Below are 16,666 nucleotides of genomic sequence, written 5' to 3'. Positions count from 1 at the left end.
AGGAACACCTCTCGTTTGGCTATACTTCGGTGTGAAAACACCTCGTTGGAAGCAATAAAAGTTTCTGTCTTTTAAAAATTCGTATATCCAATTTATGTACTGCGGGAACGTAAGCTCTTTTAGGGCATTGATAGAAATAGCATGTTCAACACTGTCATATGCCTTGGCTAAATCAAGGGTTACTAGGGCCGCATATTGTCGTCTGTGGCGAGCAAACTTTATACGAGCCTCTAAATCAACATGCGCCCACCATATAGAGTAACCTGGTCTAAATCCAATCTGGCACGCACTGATTATCGCATTATCTGTTATGAACTTCGTAACTCTAGTGTTAAGTATTCTTTCTAATAACTTAACTACATGTGATGTTAAAGCGATTGGCCTAATGTTATCTATCTGCATTCCTAGTCTCTGTTTTTTAAGAAGCAGTATTATTTTTGCAAGTCTCCAGTCAGGAGGTATCTAACTATTTTCAAGTGAATAGTTGACTACGTTAAGGAGGTCTTCAGGAGAGATGTCGAATAATATTTTTAACATTTCTGAAGTGACGCCATCTGGTCCAGGACCTGTGTTTGCTAGAATACGAACAACGTGCGCAAGTTCATCCCTACTTACTTCAATAAAATCATTTCCTAATGACGGTTTTGCACACTTTATTTTGATTTGTGATGTAAATCTTTTTTCCAATCCTAATGCAATGTCAGTTATTGTACCTTCCAACTCAGTTGGAGAAAAAATAACTGAGTCAATATTTACGTGTGCTGGAATAGCTTTACGATTACGGAGAAATCTGAATAGAGCTTTCTTGTTGCCGCTCTTGGATAGATAGCTATACCGTTTTTCTTCATAATCGTCTTTCGCTAATGAAACTGTTGTCTCGAAGGTAGCTTTAGCAAACAAACAATTCCTCCAATTAGTCAGACATTGGTTGGTAAGGAGTTTTTTCCATGCAGCGTTGCTGCGTCTATATTCTCTGGCACAATTCAGATTCCACCAGGCAGATATGAATTTTCCCTTTGTTGAAGATATAGTGAACTGTGATTTTTTATTGTACACTTTAGGGTGGAACAAAGGCTCATAGCTTTTATATTTGCTTCCATATTGGGCAAGGAAGACAGTGTTGACTGTAAACTCTTTTTAAATTTAGAGTAGTTTACAAAACTTTGCACATGGCGATCTACCGTCACCAAAGACATGCTGATTTCAAATACCAGGGGGCAGTGATCACTACTTGTAGCGGTATCAAGAACAGTCCAAGACGATATTGTCACACTTGAGCTAGCAAATGTCAAATGTAAGACGGACCTCGAATTACATCGAACGAATGTTTGAAATGTGGAATTCCAACAAATAAGGTTATTCCGATTAGTCCAGTCCCACAACCGTTTTCCAGATGAATCAGTGCTGGATCCTCATGACACGTGATGGGAATTGAAGTCTCCCGCAAATAGTATACTGTTTCTGCAAAAACTCAGTCACGTCATGGGCTCTTTCATCTTGTATTCAAGCCGGAAAGTAGTTGTTGGCTATAGATAGTGGCGCGCATCCGGGAAAGTGAATTTCCAGAACCAATACTTCATAATCGTGTGATATTTGTTGGTAAACTAAGTGTGCTTTATGACAAATTTTGGATGAAGTCAAAAACATTAATACTCCACCACGTGAGTCTCTCTCCAGTCAAAAGCACTGATAATTTTTAGATAGAAGTTTTGATCAGCAGACAGCCAAGTTTCTTGTAACATTATGACGTCTGGCGATTGTTAAGAAACTAGGGAAATAAGTCTGTAGTTGCAGAAAGAATTGAATGGCAGTTCCACTGAAGTACTCTAAGGCACGCTATGATGATAAGCAAGCAGTAGCAACTGCTTGATCTAAGATACTGTCTTTTATGAAGTCCGCTTTAGTTTTAGGTTCTTTACACTGTTTTTTGTTTTTAGATGATCAGAATTAATAAGTTTGCTAGTGGGTGATCTGGTGCGTTTCAAAAGGCGAGCATCCATATCTACATCCCAATTACTTATTGATTCTGAATCAGATATACCTTCCTGCTCAGTTGTGTTAGGTCTGGAAGGCATTGACTCATTATCAATAGAGGCATCTGACTGATGTTCGGCAGGTTTATTAATTGAGGCACTGGGAGGTTGGATACGCTTAGTTATTCGATCAGGTGCGCCCGACATCTGTGAATCCATGATATTATTGAGTGAGTCATACAGATTGAGTGAAAATTTTTCAAATACTTTTTCTATGGCCTTTTCTGTCATAGGAGAAATGGACTGAGAATGTGATGCATTCATAGAAAGAGGTGTACGAGCTGCTATGCCGGCATAACCCTGATTCCTGCTTTGAATTTCTGCAGTTGCTTCTCTACGAGGGCATTGTCTCCTTTCAATAATTTCTATCACCTGAAGTTCCTTTGATCTTGCAGGGCATTTAGGATCGTCTGCAGCGTGATTGGCCTTGCACAAACAGCATGTCTTATTGTCTGATTGGCACTCAGCAGTACCATGACCAACCCCGTATACGGCCCCGCATATGCGGCATCGAGTCTCCGATCGACAACCTTTAGTACTGTGTCCAAAGCGCCAGCATTTAGCACATTGCAACAGATGGGGAGCTAAAGCCTCGACCTTACAGATAAGCAGCCATGCCTTGATCTCCGAAGGGCGATCTGTTCCAGCGAATGTGACAATTACAGTTTCAGTGGGAAATTTCTGTTTGTTTTCCTTTTTTGTACAGCGGTAAACAGAAATAACACCTGCTGGGGAAAAGATGTCCAAGACTGCTGCTGGGCTTGCACTTGCGTCTACCTCTCGAACCAATCCTTTGCAGCAAGCTAGATGAGGTGGGATAAAAGAGCTCACCAGATGTGATGCAAAAGTAGTGCACTTCAGAAGATCTTGGATGCAAGCCTTGTCTGGTGAGCAGCATAGTATCCCCCCGCGTCCAAAGTGACGAACCTCTGTTATCAGTAGAGAGTGGGGAGTGATCGCACGAAGTTCCGTTTGGATTGTCTTGGGATTTTTCATGTGAATGAAACCACCGGTGGTCGGCACCAAAGTGACAGGAACGCTACGGGTTCCATTGCGGAAAAACAACTCTAGGGGAAGATCTTGAGGGGGAACAGAGGCTGACCAGAGGGCAGGCCTCTGGCCCGGAGAAGAAACAGACATGAAATAAGAAGTTACACGTATTATAGCACTAAAACAGTTGCGGAACAAGAGGTAGATCTAATAAAATAAAAGTAACCACCGGCTACTTGACCGCAACCCTGAGGATGGAACAAGGAACGTTGGAACCTGTGAAGCAGAACAGCCCTGCACGGGGTCCAGCCGCTTCTTCTGACCTGTGATGGTCAGAAGGTGCACTGCCAAGTCAAGTCAAGTCAAGATCCTTGCCGATGTGGCGCATACCCACGCTGGAGGATTGGCCAAGAACTGGATAGTTTTCATGAATTTCTTGTTTATTAACAGATTAAAGTTAATCCATTAACGAGTCATAAAAATATGCAACACGACAATTTTGATGGTTGAATTGTAAATGATCTGTAGTGTAATGCAATAAAGCGTCGTGTTTGAGTTATTTGAATTTGGAAATTTCAAAATCTACCGAACATTGATTTCAACACTTAAACCTCTTAGAACTTTTGACGAACTCCTGCAATGCGTCAACCATCTTCCCGTCGCTGTGGCCTAGACACAAAGCCCCGAAAGAAAGCACATTTACAGCATTTAAATCTATTCCAAGAAGGGGGGCAAACGGCTCCTAAAGTGTTTTTACGTAAGACAGAGAATCTATTACAATAAATGAGATAATGTTCTGTTGACTCATTTACTCCACAAACAGGACAATGAGGGGAGGCGGCGAGACCAGCTCTGTGTAAATATAAATTCAGCTGTGGAATTTGACAGCGCCGTCTAGTGATTGCGACTTCCGTTCCTCGCGTTTGACATATTTTACTATTCCATTGGTATAACAAATGCTTGAATTCTGGTGTGGCTGTTAGTGAAGGTGTAGAAAACTCCTCTAACGGTAGTTTCCTTCTTAATCTAGCGCCTATCAAGAATTTCGATGCCGGTACAGGCCCATTTAAAGATGACTTGCCCAACGCATCTGCCATTTCATTCATATAAATGCCCTTATGTCCAGGAACCCAGACCAGTTTAATCGGATTGAGATGCGAGGAAACTAATGCTTTGAAAGCATTCTGAGCATGCGAGTTCTCATCTGCAGTAAGGGAGGCACATACTGATAGTGCATCTGTTAAAATTATTGCGGTTCTTACTGAAGCAGTTATTTTACGGAGAGCTAAAATTCTCGCAAAACATTCTGCGTCAAATATGGGCACATAATCAGGAAGGCGAAGCGAAAAGGACCAGTCTAGGGCAGGAGAAGAAAATACCAATTCCACATTTTTCTTCCTTTTGTGACGCATCAGTTGCTATGACTGCTTGTATTGGCGTATGTTCCAGGTAATCTCTTAATACAGCTTCTAAAAAACTGAGCGGCATCAATTTTGGATTTTTCGGAAATATATCATCAAAGTGTTTTTGATAGCACTGTTATTGGTACTGATTAAAGGAACAGCATCAATTTGAACATCTAATTCATCTAGAAAGCGCTGTATAACCAAAATTTGTGGTGTACGAGTTCTCGGCCAGTATTGTCCAAAAAACAAGTCAGGACGGTCAATAAAAATCGGTTTCTAAGCGCCTTGCCGGTGATTCAAAGAGCCTAAGAAATGCCTGTGTAGCTAACGATTTAAAACGGGTCGCAAGTGAGGGAACCCTAGCTTCAAGATAGAAGATCTTGATTGAAACAAACTTGGGGAGACCTAAGCATAGTCTCAAGGCTTGTCTCTCTATGACTACCAGAGGTTGTATCTTGTAGGCAGGTGCCCCCGCGTATAACACACACCCAAACTCAAGCACCGGGCGAATGTACATACAATACACTGAGATAAGAGCATTTCTCCGCATACCTAAGCGACTATTACTAATTTTGCTTAATATTCCCATCTACGACCTCCCTTTGCTGCAATGTTTTCAATGTGTGTCTTCCAAGACATTGATTGGTCATAGGTCACCCCCAGATATTTCACATTCACTACTTGAGGGATATGATGCAGGTGATAGGAGAGCGAAATCTGAAAAGGGTCTTTGAGTGGAAATGTTAAAACAGAACATTTCTTGACATTTCAATACAAATGTAAGCTATCAAGCCACATTTCTATGGCCGATAGGTATGTCTGTAATATTTTAAATAGCCTATGAATGTCCTCTGCTGCTGAAAAGAATGCGATGTCGTCCGCATATACATAAGTGTGGACTTCCTGGTGCCGAGGTACAGAGCTCATCAAGATATTGAACAACACCGGGGAAAGGACGGCCCCTTGCGGGACACCTACTGTTTGCACATATTTGTGAGACGAGATGCCGTTTTTGTAACAATAAAACGTTCTATAGCGTGAAAATTCTGCTATTCATGATTGTATATAGTTTGGGAAATTAAGGTTGTGCAGCTGGTTGATTAACACTATATGCTCAACGCTGTCGTACGCTTTTGCTATATCGAGAGTGACGAGCGCAGCATATTTTCCTTCCCGCTTAGCTAACTTTATGCGACTTTCAAGGTATATATGGGCCTGCCATGTGGAGCATCCGGATCTGAAGCCAATTTGGGATGGATTCAGAATTTCTCTCTCATTGATGAAATTTGTTATTCGAACGTTCAAGATTCTCTCAATTACCTTTACAAAGTTTGAGGTTAACGCAATGAGCCTAATGTTATCCAAAACGTATCCCTTACCCGGAGCTTTCAGCATTGGTATTACTTTTGCTATTTTCCACTCAAATGAGAGCCATGCCGTACTTAAAAAATAGTTGATTATATCCAATAGGTATTCTTGGCACTCTTTATGCATCAGTTTCAACACGAACGAGGTAACACCGTCAGGGCCCAGAGCCGCTGATGGCAAGTTAGTTAACATTTGCGATAATTCATGCCTGGAAACGTCTGTGAAGTCCTCGTACCTTCGCGCCGATGAAGGAGGTGGTGATAGTTGGCTGGAAAAACGTTGCTCTAATCCCTTACCAATCACTTCTAATGAAGCTTTTGTTTCTTCAGCCGACAAAATGATAGAGTCTGTATTTGTTGATTGCGGAATCATTTTCTTTCTACGTAGAAATCTAAATAACGCTTTTTTATTCTTGGATCTAGAAAGATAATCGAACTTCCGCCTTTCGTAATCTTCTTTTGAATTGGCAACTGTACGTTTAAAAACACCTGCAATGAACTGGTAGTCTTTCCAACTTTTGAGGGCACTGATTGTATGAAAGCTTTTTCTATGCTGCCTTTCTGCGTCTATAGTCCCTCGAGCAATCGTCATTCCACCAAGGAGAATTCGAGTTATGATTCGCTGACGACACCACGAATTCAGATTTTTCACGGGAATTCTTTAAGAAAGAATATAAGCTCCGAGCCTTTGTCATCGAGCTATTATCTGACAATGAAGACAGTGAAGAAAGGAAGGAATCCTTAAATTTTAAGTAGTTAATATGCGTACGAATAATACAAATTGATGAGGCTATCTGACTTTCAATTTCGAAAGTAATCGGTAAGTGGTCACTGTTTGTTGCGCAATCAACGACTGACCAAGATGAAACATTAAGGTTGGAGCTTGTAAAAGTTAAATCTAGCACTGAAGAAGTATGACTGCATACGTATGTTCGGCTTCCCGAATTCTGACATGAAAAATTATTATCTCGGGCCCAATGCCACAACCGGCTGCAACACATATCAGTTTTCATTCCCCATGTGACATGGTGGGAGTTGAAGTCACCTGCTAGTAAAACGTTTCCTCCACACGTGGTTATTAAGGTATCTAATGGCCGAGTGTCATGTACGCCTGAAGGAAAGTAAGCATTTACTACTGACAAAACCTGCCCGCTCTGGAGAGTTAAGCCTACAACTAATATTTCGTATGCCGGAGAAAGTAACATTACCATCAGTTTGGATTTGTGGCAAAGTTCGTTCAAAATCATTGTCACTATTCCGCCACCTTTCGTAGGGTGGTCTAGTCTGAACAAACGGTAATATTTAAAATGAATATCAGTATCAGGAGCAATCCAAGATTCTTGAAGTAAGAATAAATAGGGATTTAGTTTATCCCACAGGAAATATGTAAATCAGTAAGAGCAGCAAATAGAGAACGACAATTTCACTGCAGAACTCTTAGAGACGCTATTTTGGTGTAAGAATTGTTGCGGAGATAGGTTTCTCCAAAATACTTTCTCTAAGTAGTTTACTAGATAGCGTCTTTTTGGGATTTGACGTAAGGGAACTTGAGACGTCATGGTTCAATGGGGACCAGCTGCGTTTCTGTGCCCGGGCATCAAGCTTGACATCAGTAGACACACTTAGGTCCAACACTTGATCTCGTTCAACGTTTGTTATGCACCTTGAGGAGCCCTGGATTTTATCCGCATTATTCAGCTCATCATTACATACTGCAGTAGCATCACTGGTAGTCGGTGTTTTATTAGGATCAGGATTACCCGAAGCAGTTGGAATGAACAGTTTAGTAATTTGATTACTGAAAACTTGTGCTATGCATTCCGAGATGCTAGCTACCAATTGGTTCCTAACTGTAGCCATAGCTCGTCCTACCGCAACCTCAACTGCCTGCGCGATAATAGTGTCACGGGGTCGTGACGTGGCCGAAGACAGGAGACTTCTTGTTGGGATTTAACTGTTTATTTGGGCGAACCTTTGCCCGGTAAACAGAAAGTCTAATTACAGCAGCAGTCTCGCAGAGATAGCAGTCTCAGACTGATAGTGGCGAACGGAGCGTCGGCCTTCGATCAACAACTGACAAGCGGCGAAGCGCGTCGGCATTTATACTCCCGCCGTCGAATGTTCTAGCGCTATCGCTGGCGGCGGCGTGCGTTCCAGAACAATCTGTACCATTCGCACAGTGGACGTGATCTTATCGAAATGATCTACTACAGTCCGGAACCCTCTAGAAAACTGCAGGCGCGGTTTGCGCTGAGAATCGTGTGGTGTTTTGGGACGATAACAAAAACTTGGGAAATGGAACGTGGCATTGCCCCCCTCTGAAAAAGGCATCGTCTCGATGCTTTAACTAAAGATGAAGGTACAATAATAATGCAAGAAAGTACAATGAATAAATTACGATACAACAATAATACAAAAAAACACTGTTTCAGTTTGTTAACGCGCATGAAACGGCTTGAGGCGTGCGACATGGACGACGTCAGGTCGCGATCGGCGTCGTTGAGAGTTCGTGATGCCGTCGGGGACAACCTCGTAATCAAGTGGGCCGAGACGTCGAACCACCCTGTACGGTCCGAAGTACCGTCGCAGAAGCTTTTCACTTAGTCCACGTCGGCGTATCGGCGTCCACACCCAAACACGTTCACCGGGCTGGTATTCCACATAGCGTCGTCGAAGGTTGTAATGGTGGCTGTCGGTCGTCTGTTGATTTTTGATACGGAGACGCGCAAGTTGTCGGGCTTCTTCGGCGCGTTGAAGGTACTCGCTCACATCGAGGTTTTCTTCGTCGGTGACGTTGGGTAACATGGCATCGAGCGTCGTTGCCGGGCTCCTTCCGTAGACCAATTTGTATGGAAATATCTGCGTCGTCTCCTGCACCGCCGTGTTGTATGCGAAGGTCACATACGGAAGAATGGCGTCCCACGTCTTGTGTTCGACATCGACGTACATTGACAGCATGTCGGCGATCGTCTTGTTAAGCCGCTCGGTGAGGCCGTTGGTCTGCGGGTGGTACGCTGTCGTCCGGCGGTGGTTTGTTTGGCTGTATGCCAAGATCGCTTGAGTTAAGTCGGCAGTGAATGCCGTTTCTCTGTCGGTGATAAGGACCTCCGGGGCGCCGTGACGTAGGACGATATTTTCGACGAAGAACTTAGCTACCTGGGATGCACTGCCTTTTGGCAGGGCTTTTGTCTCGGCGTAGCGGGTGAGGTAGTCGGTAGCTACCACGATCCACTTGTTTCCGAAAGCCGACGTCGGGAACGGCCCCAGTAGATCCATACCAATCTGCTGGAAAGGTCGGCAAGGTGGATCAATTGGCTGCAGAAGCCCCGCTGGCCTTGTCGGCGGTGTCTTGCGTCGCTGACAGTCCCGGCATGTCCTCACATAACGAGTGACGTCGGTGGTAAGACGCGGCTAGTAGTACCTTTCTTGTATCCTCGCGAGCGTGCGAGAAACACCGAGGTGCCCTGCCGTCGGATCGTCGTGCAGGGCCTGCAGGAGTTCTGGTCGCAGAGCTGAAGGCACCACAAGGAGATACTTAGCCCGAAGCGGTGAAAAGTTTTTCTTTTGTAGAAGACCGTTTCGTAGAAAAAACGACGCAAGTGCGCGCTTGAATACCTTCGGGACTTCGGCGGTCCTGCCTTCGAGGTATTCTATTAGGGCCTTAAGTTCCGGGTCGGCCCGTTGTCGTTCAGCGAAGTCGTCGGTAGTTATCGTTCCCAAGAAGTAGTCGTCATCCGGGTCGTCGGGTAGCGGTTGGTCGACAGGCGCACGAGAGAGACAGTCGGCGTCGGAGTGTTTTTTGCCGGACTTGTAAATGACAGTAATGTCATATTCTTGAAGTCTCAGGCTCCATCGTGCGAGGCGACCTGAAGGGTCCTTCAAAGTGGCTAGCCAACACAAGGCGTGGTGGTCGCTCACAACTTTGAAGGGCCTGCCGTAGAGGTATGGACGAAATTTCGACGTAGCCCAGATGATGGCGAGGCACTCCTTTTCTGTTGTGGAATAATTTGCTTCTGCTTTGGATAGCGATCGGCTGGCGTAACTAATAACCCTTTCAAGTCCGTCAGCCCTCTGCACAAGAACCGCGCCAAGACCTACGCTGCTTGCGTCAGTATGTATTTCTGTCTCGGCGAATTCATCGAAATGGGCAAGTAACGGAGGCGTCTGGAGGCGATGTTTAAGCTGCTGGAAAGCGTGTTCCTGTGGCGTTTCCCACTTGAACTCGACGTCGGCCTTGGTAAGGTTAGTGAGAGGATCGGCGATGCGGGCGAAGTTTTTCACGAACCGCCTATAATAGGCGCACAAGCCCAGAAATCGGCGCACGGCTTTCTTGTCAGTGGGCGGCGGGAATTCGGCGATGGCGGCTGTTTTCCGTGGATCAGGACGAACTCCAGACTTGCTGATAACGTGCCCCAGAAACAAGAGCTCTTCATACGCAAATCTGCACTTTTCTGGCTTCAGTGTGAGTCCGGAAGTCTTGATGGCTTGAAGTACAGCTTCAAGGCGCCGAAGATGCTCGTCGAAACTCGAGGAAAACACGACGACGTCGTCCAAGTACACAAGGCAAGTCTGCCACTTCAAACCTGCCAGTACTGTATCCATAACGCGTTGAAAAGTTGCAGGCGCTGAGCAAAGGCCGAAGGGCATCACCTTAAACTCGAAGAGGCCATCCGGTGTTATAAACGCCGTCTTCTCTCGGTCTCTTTCGTCGACTTCGATTTGCCAATAGCCAGTCTTGAGGTCCATTGACGAAAAGTACTTGGCGTTATGGAGCCGATCAAGTGCGTCGTCTATTCGTGGGAGAGGATACACGTCCTTTCTTGTGATTTTGTTCAGGCGGCGATAATCGACGCAGAAACGTAGGGTCCCATCCTTTTTCTTCACTAACACCACGGGGGATGCCCATGGGCTCTTGGACGGCTGGATAATGTCATCCCGCAGCATTTCATCAACTTGTCTCTTGATGGCCTCACGTTCTCGCGTCGAAACCCTGTACGGACTCTGACGGAGTGGTCTGGCATTTTCTTCGGTTATGATGCGATGTTTCGTGATTGGGGTCTGCCGAATTTTCGATGACGACGAAAAGCAATCTTCGTATTGCAGGAGCAGGGCCTTGAGCTGTTCTTGCTTATCGTTCGGAAGTCTGGGATTGACGTCGAAAGCTATGGGAGGGGCTTGGTTCCTCTGAGCAGGTTCCGCAGAATCGGCGAGGGCGAAAGCACTGGTGGCTTCGACAATTTCTTCGATGTATGCGACCGTTGTTCCTTTGTTCACATGTTTGTACTCATTGCTGAAATTTGTGAGCATAACCGTTGCTTTGCCTCCCCGCAACTCTGCAATTCCTCTTGCGACGCAAATATTTCGGGTGAGCAACAGATGCTGATTGCCTTCAACGACGCCTTCGAAGTCAGGTGATTCAGGAGCGCCGACTGAAATAATGACGCTTGAGCGAGGCGGAATGGCGACTTGTTCTTCCAGCACATTCAAGGCATAGTGTCCAAACGGCGTGCGCGGCGGTAGTGCTTCTTCTGTGGATAACGTTATCGACTTTGTTTTTAGGTTGATGACAGCACCATGGAGGCATAAGAAGTCCATGCCAAGGATGACATCTCTCGAGCAACGCTGTAGGACTACGAAGTCTGTAGGATAAATACGGCCGTTAATGGTGACTCTCGCTGTGCAGACTCCTGCAGGCGTTACGAGATGACCTCCGGCTGTGCGGATTTCAGGGCCTTTCCAAGCTGTCCTAACTTTCTTTAACTTCGCGGTGAACGACCCACTGATGACAGAATAGTCGGCACCAGTATCGACGAGAGCGGTCACACTGTGGCCGTCGATAAGAACGTCGAGGTCGCTAGTTCGCCGTCTCGCATTACAGTTAGGGCGTGGCGTCGGGTCACGGCTGCGTCGGCTTGTTTCACTGCTTCCATGTTGCGTCCTCAGGCCACCTTCGGTAAGTGAGCTTTCGCCGTCAGGGCTTTGCCTGGTTGGCGTTGTGTTCGGAAAGCTCCGTCGCGGCGTCGTCGTCGTCGGAGGATCTTCGGTAGTTGGTCACACAGCAACCGCACCTCCATCGGTTGCTGCCCTTAGTTTCCCGGATACGGGCTAGGAGACCGGCCCCGCGTTGGGCCGGAGTACAGCCGGGGGTGCGGTGACATGCGGCGGCTGGGCGACGGCGAACGCGAAGGGCTTCGTGGTGTCCACCGAGTTCCTGTCAGGTAGTCGGCGATGTCACGTGGTCGTTCTCCTGGCTGTGGGCGCGGTGCATTGACGGCGAAGCCACGCAATCCCATCTGTCGGTACTGGCAACGGCGGTATGTGTGTCCGGCCTCGCCGCAGTGGTAGCAGAGCGGGCGATGGTCAGGGGTGCGCCAGACGTCAGTCTTCCTCGGTGCACTGCGCTGGGCCGCTGGCGAACGGTATGACGTCGGTGGGGGTGGTGGCGGCGGTGGCGTCTGTCGACGGAAGTGCGATGGGGCGGCGTTTTGGCGTGGACGGGGAGGAGCGTTGTGGCGCAGTGCAGCGGCGTAGCTCATAGCTTCCGGTTCGGGCAGCGGTGCGTGGGGAATTTGAAGCGATTGCCGAACTTCTTCTCGCACAATGTCGGCGATCGAATCCACTTGAGGCTGCGCCGAAGGCAACAGCTTGCGCAGCTCTTCTCGCACGATCGCTCGGATCATTTCACGCAGGTCTCCGGAGTTACTGGCTTGAGCAGCAGCGCAGTCTGCAGTCAGGCGACGATTATACTGTCTGGTGCGCATGTCCAGGGTTTTTTCAATAGTGGTCGCTTCGGCTACAAATTCTTGGACGGTTTTCGGTGGGTTTCTCATCAGCCCCGCGAAGAGCTCCTGTTTGACCCCTCGCATGAGGAAACGAACTTTTTTCTCCTCAGGCATGTCTGGGTCAGCGTGACGGAATAGTCGGGTCATTTCTTCTGTGAAAATGGCGACATTTTCATTTGGTAGCTGAACCCGGGTCTCTAATAAAGCAGCGGCCCTCTCTTTTCGAGCGACGCTCGCGAACGTTTGCAGGAATGCGCCGCAGAAAACATCCCACGTTCGGAGCGTGGACTCCCGATTTTCGAGCCAGGTCCTTGCGGTGTCTTCTAAATAGAAGAACACACGACGCAGCTTTTCGTCATGGTCCCAGTGGTTGAGGGCGGCCACACGGTCGTATGTCTCTAGCCAGGACTCCGGGTCTTCGAACGATGACCCATGGAAAATTGGTGGTTCCCTAGGTTGATGCATGACAATCGTGGGCTGGGACGCTGCGGTTGTCATTGTGGCTGCAGTCGCGGTCATGGCCTTAGTCTTCCGCGGCTTGTCGTGTAGAAGCCCGTACTCCGGTGGTAGCCCTTGCTGTCGGCGGCTTGTTCGCTGCTCCTGGTTGGCGTCGGCGTCTTCTTCGCGACGTGGGCTGGGTTCACGGCTTGACGGGGGCGTCCGGTACATGAACGAAGCAGCACCTCCACCAAATGTCACGGGGTCGTGACGTGGCCGAAGACAGGAGACTTCTTGTTGGGATTTAACTGTTTATTTGGGCGAACCTTTGCCCGGTAAACAGAAAGTCTAATTACAGCAGCAGTCTCGCAGAGATAGCAGTCTCAGACTGATAGTGGCGAACGGAGCGTCGGCCTTCGATCAACAACTGACAAGCGGCGAAGCGCGTCGGCATTTATACTCCCGCCGTCGAATGTTCCAGCGCTATCGCTGGCGGCGGCGTGCGTTCCAGAACAATCTGTACCATTCGCACAGTGGACGTGATCTTATCGAAATGATCTACTACAGTCCGGAACCCTCTAGAAAACTGCAGGCGCGGTTTGCGCTGAGAATCGTGTGGTGTTTTGGGACGATAACAAAAACTTGGGAAATGGAACGTGGCAATAGTATCCTGACATACATGACGTGCTGTAACGCCAGCATAGCCATGGGCTCTCTCCTTAACAGCTGTAATGGCTTCCTTTCTAGAGCATCTCCTTTTGTCTAGGATTTCTAGTATTTGTACTTCTTCATGGCGCATTGGGCACTCTGCGAAATCAGCTGCATGATGTCCACCGCACAAGCAACACAAGTGATCTTGGGCCTTGCAATCTTGATCTGAGTGGCGTTCACCACATCTACGACATCGACCCTCCAATTCGCAGCCACAAGAGTTATGTCCAAACCTCCAGCAGTTCTGACATTGCAATGGGCGGGACGCTAACTGATCTACTCGAAATACTAATGGCCATGCTTTAATTTCTGACGGACACGACGTACCTGCAAAAGTCGCAATCACTGACTCTGTGGGATGTTGTTTGTTGTCAACGAAACTAGTGCACCGGTAAACTGTAACCACACCTGCCATCGACAGCTTCTCGAGCGTCTCCGCAGGGCTTAGTTGTGCACCACGTACAATGCTTTTAGTGCATGCGAGATGTTGTGGTACATACGCACTTACCGGGATCGAAGCAAAGGAAGAACACTTAGGAAGATCCTTTACACATTGCTGATCTGGTGTCCGACATACGATGCCACCGCGACCAAACTGCCACACGTCGGTTATGCTCTGGTAGTTTGGGTTCACGGCATGGAGATGTTCTTGTGTCGCCTTAGAATTATTCAACTTAATAAAACTTCCACTCAAAGGTGCCAGAGCGACGGGAATATTGCTGACGCCACTGCGGAGAAAGAAATCGAGAGGTAAGTCATCATTGTGTAGATAGGCCGTCCACAGGGAACGCTCCTGATCCGGAGAATTTCTCTACATCAGTACAGCGTTGAGACTAGATCAAGAAAACAAAAATTATCCTGCATGAAATAATGAAAACCACACCAAATACCAAGCAAAAAATGAAAAGTATCCAGTACTCAGCCACTCAACCCGCACCGAGAACCGCCTAACCGCTTGCGTTCGCTGCCGCAGTCAGGAACAACGTCCGAGCAAGCCACCACGTCACTTCGAAGGTTCGACGTAGACAGCACAAATGCGCCACGCTCGAGCGATTTGCCACTTCTGCTTCTTTTTCGGTTGGTCGTTTCTGCCTTGGCGCTTCAACAACTCCAAACGACGACGACGACGCCGAGGACGATGATGATGATAATCGTTCGAGACAAGGAGACGCTTCTTCTTCATTCGTCATAGGTTCAATGGCACGCGGCGGAACGTTTTCTTTTTCAGCCCGTGAATTAGTTCCACAGCATCCCACAAGATATCACTACCAAAACAAACAATACAAGTTTCTGTTTCAGTTTCGATGTGTCACTGTGAGCTAGACGAGCCTTGTTTTTCTTCATTTTCATTAGGTTTTAGTGCATTTTAAATACTTCATGCATATAACAGTTTTAAAATGTACATTTGTAATTGTTACTTTATTCTTTTACACATCCCATAGAAAACAACGCTCGATCAAGTTAGGTGAATAAAGCTCTTTTTTTCCGTACGCGTACAGTATGTAAAAGTTAGGTGAACAAAGCTACTTCGCTTTTTCGTACGCATATTACAATGTAAACTTCTTTTCCGTTTTCATGATTTCGTTCTGCTCTTCTCAGGTCCCTACAATTCACTGATGTAAAGAACACGTGCTAAGAGTAAAGAAGCAAGGCATAGGAATGTAAAATTACACGTTTTGCCGTTGTTTTTTGAATGTGAAGCATTTCTTTGCGTAGTATCTATCTATCTATCTATCTATCTATCTATCTATCTATCTATCTATCTATCTATCTATCTATCTATCTATCTATCTATCTATCTTTCTGTCTGTCTGTCTGTCTGTCTGTCTGTCTGTCTGTCTGTCTGTCTGTCTGTCTGTCTGTTACGTGAGATGTTACGTGAGATCTGCCAATAAAGTGATGAAAGGTTCTTCCTGTCTATGTTATCGAACGTATGTCAATCTGTAGAGCTTCTTTGGAGAGGCTAAAAAAATAGCGTTTCAGTAAACCTATATTTACGTGTTTTATCTCATCCGTGTGTTACCACGATATCAACCATATGGACATTCTCCATAGGATCGCCATCGACGTCACCATCGCCGTCATGTTTCCTAAAGAAGTCCCCATCGTCGTCATTCCCCTGTGTACCGTATAATCTACGCGCGCGTAAAAGCGCGAGAACGGTGGGGACGAGCATGGCTGATCAAACGTATCAGCCCATCTCCGTTCATCAGAAGGCACATGCGATAAGATTAACCGGCGGTTGAAGCATACCATAAAATGCTGCTGAAGCAAAGCGTAAACGCCCTGTTTGCTTTGAAGGTGCATGACAAGACGCGGAGGTGAAGGTGGAGATATGGGGGAGGAGCGTTCGAGCCACCGCTGTTAAGGTTGACTATAAAGATGCGGTGGCAAATGCTTTATTGATAGCCATCAGCGGACGGCTTGTATACCCTTCTATGTTTTTCGCTCTCAACGAGAAGCGACTGTGCGGATTCCCCTTTCTTACCGCGAGTGGCTGTGTTCTGGTGCAACAGCGTTTTGTAGAGTAGCGCAACACTGGATGTAAAAATTTCGCATTAGTTTGTCGTTACCGCACTCATTGCATCACCTTTGCGGTGAAACTAAGCTGTTTTCGCATAAGTTGTCACATCTAAAGTGCTGCGTGAATAGAAAATGACGAGCATGCATTCTTTCATAACCATCATACAGCTCGGTGCGCTGCATCGGATAAGTCTGTGTGATAAGACGTATGTCAATCAAAGCTTTTAGAAAGTTTCAAAGACTGGAGCTGTCACAAAAACAACAAGCCGTCATCGATAAAACATAATTTACGATAATGATTAAGTCTTTTTTCGTTGCTAAAAAGTCCAGGGGAACCTGCGCTCATGTACTTTTATCGCGTTTAAAAATGTAGGGATCTTGTATGATTCTGTCTACATTTTCTTCATGCTTCATTT

General features: G+C 46.6%; 1 protein-coding gene across 1 annotated transcript in view; it reads right to left on the bottom strand.

Moving 5' to 3' along the window:
- The window catches only part of LOC119162321 (uncharacterized), a 51,164-nt gene extending 36,723 nt beyond the window's left edge, over window positions 1-14,441 (bottom strand). The window contains exon 1 of the mRNA XM_075884858.1: window positions 14,236-14,441. The gene's annotated coding sequence lies outside the window, so the exon portion shown is untranslated. The remainder of the gene's footprint in view (window positions 1-14,235) is intronic.
- Window positions 14,442-16,666: the final 2,225 nt, after the last annotated feature.

The sequence above is a fragment of the Rhipicephalus microplus genome, unplaced genomic scaffold (genome assembly GCF_043290135.1).
Source record: "Rhipicephalus microplus isolate Deutch F79 unplaced genomic scaffold, USDA_Rmic scaffold_49, whole genome shotgun sequence".
Lineage (NCBI taxonomy): Eukaryota > Metazoa > Arthropoda > Arachnida > Ixodida > Ixodidae > Rhipicephalus > Rhipicephalus microplus.
Note: the sequence above shows the minus strand (reverse complement) of the source record. Positions and strands in the feature narration are given on the sequence as shown.